This window comes from Rutidosis leptorrhynchoides, chromosome 11 (genome assembly GCF_046630445.1).
Source record: "Rutidosis leptorrhynchoides isolate AG116_Rl617_1_P2 chromosome 11, CSIRO_AGI_Rlap_v1, whole genome shotgun sequence".
Taxonomy (NCBI): domain Eukaryota; kingdom Viridiplantae; phylum Streptophyta; class Magnoliopsida; order Asterales; family Asteraceae; genus Rutidosis; species Rutidosis leptorrhynchoides.
In genome coordinates this window covers 26,708,159-26,710,842 of record NC_092343.1, presented here as the reverse complement: position 1 = coordinate 26,710,842, position 2,684 = coordinate 26,708,159, and positions in this window count along the sequence as shown.

Genomic DNA, 2,684 nt, shown 5'->3' with positions numbered 1-2,684 from the left:
TATGGGTTGACAACCCTCATCTCTGACGGTTCGCTACCGTCTACGGATGAAATATATTTTCGAGAATCAGTGTTTGTTCTAGCACTATGGATGGGGTATACAATGGATGGAATGTTAAGCTTTGATAATTGGGTGCTCGTGAATATTAACTTTTAGAATGTACTATGACTTTATCGATGTTGCAAATCTTGTGGTTCAACTTACTTTTACTCACTTACTTATTTAAACCTATGATTTCACCAACGTTTTCGTTGACAGATTCTCTATGTTTTTCTCAGGTCCTTGAACTTAGGTGATGTATGCTTCCACTCATACTTTTTGATACTTGCATTGGATGTCGAGTATACTTGCATACGTGGAGCGTCTTTTTGACTACTTTTAATCGTGTCGCACGTGTTTCATACAAACTTTAAACATTGTTATGTACTTGTTATGGAAACTACTTTTGTAAACTTTGAAACACCCTTATTTATGAAATGAATGCGACATACTTTTCGGTCAAACTTTGTTATAAAGACTTACGACCATGTAATGGGACCATACGTAGATGACGCCGTCATTTGACGATTTGTCGGGGTCGCTACAAGTGGTATCAGAGCTTTGGTTGTAGGGATTTAGAGTTCATTGGTGTCAACCCCGAGTCATAGGGTACATTGGTGAGTCTAGACTACAACCGGCATATAGACTTGACATAGGAATTACCTGACAAATTGTGCATTTATACTCTGACTCTTCTACTCATATCTACTCTTATTCTATCTAAATCTTGCGTTATATAATTTAATTGACACGCCACCTTGACTATATGATGTAATGTCGAATGCACATATGAATTAGGGTAATATAATTCCCGGAAATTATATTACGGTGACTCATATGAACATACCGACATTATGACATAAAGAATTTAAGGCGGGTCAAGGATAATTTTCTCTCTATCTTTATCCCATATCACGGTTAGTATTATTTAGAATACTAACCAACGGTATTCTTTTGTTTTGAAGGAACAATGGCTCCTCGTCGTGTACGCCGCAATGAAACTCCCGAACAAGCTCTCGAACGGATGATAGCTACCGCCGTAGATGCGGCCATGGCCGGTCACTCTTCCAACAACAATAACAATAACAACAACCACAACAACAACAACAACAATGGGGCCGGTAACTCAAACGAGGGATGCTCCTACAAAGCTTTCATGGGGTGCAAACCTCACACTTATGATGGAACCGGGGGACCGGTTGTGCTTACTCGTTGGTTTGAACAAACCGAGGCCGTCTTTAGCATAAGCGGTTGTCGGGATCAAGACAAGGTCAAATACTCCACCCACACTTTCTCCGGAATTGCTCTAACATGGTGGAACACCTATGTCCAATCGGTGGGTACCGATGAAGCTCATGCCCTCTCTTGGGCCGATCTAAGGGAAAAGATGATTGTTGAATATTTTCCGCGCGAAGAAACCCGAAAGCTTGAGGAAGAACTAAGAGCTTTGAAAGCGGTCGGAAACGATCTTAAAGCTTATAATCAACGCTTCGCCGAACTATCCTTGATGTGTCCTAATCTTGTTAACCCCGAATCTCAAAGGATTGAGCTCTACATGCTCGGTCTTCCAAAAAGCATCAAACAAGGGGTGATGTCATCCAAACCCACTACTCATCAAGCCGCTATGAACATGGCTCGCCAACTAATTGAAACGGTTGACGAAGTCGTAGTGCCGGCTCCTAAGGCCGAGGACAAGTCGGGTGGCAACAAAAGGAGATGGGAAGCCACTCCATCAACCAACTACAACAACACCTTCACCAAAAAGCCTTTCAACAACGACGGCAAGAAGGGTTATGTCGGAAACTTACCTTTTTGCAACAAATGCCACAAGCATCATCACGGCGAATGTAACAAGCTAGTTTGTCACCGTTGCCAAGGTGTTGGTCATAGGGCCAACAATTGCACAAGCGCCGCCCCCGTTGCTCGAAAGGGGCCCAATCCTCCAAAAACGGTCACTTGTTACGAATGTGGCCAAACGGGCCATTATAAGAACGAATGCCCGAAAAAGAAAGCCAACCCCAACAACCGAGGCCGAGCCTTTAACATCAACACCGAGGAAGCCCGAGATGACAATGAACTAGTCACGGGTACGTTTCTTCTCAACAACTCTTATGTTACTTGCTTATTCGATTCGGGTGCCGATAAATGTTTTGTGTCCAAGACTTTGGCTCCTACCCTTTGCACTCCACCACACCCTTTAGATACTACTTATTCCATCGAAGTGGCCGACGGAAAACTCTTAAGTGCCGACACATATTACCGGGGGTGTACTTTGAACATTTTGGGTAAGGAATTTGAAATTGACTTGATACCCATGGAATTAGGGAGTTTTGACGTAATAATCGGTATGAATTGGATGGTCAAAAATAAATCTCACATTCTTTGCGATCTTCACGCAATCCGAATTGCTATCGAGAATGGTGAACCATTGATTGTCTATGGCGACAAAAATTGCACCGGACTCAATCTCGTTTCGTGCCTTAAAGTTCGAAAGCTACTTCGCAAGGGTTGTTTTACGATTCTTGCTCACGTTAAGAAAGTCGAGGCCGACGAAAAGCGCATCGAAGGTGTGCCAATTGTTAGTGACTTTTCCGATGTATTTCCCGACGAATTACCGGGTCTTCCACCTCATCGACCGGTTGAAT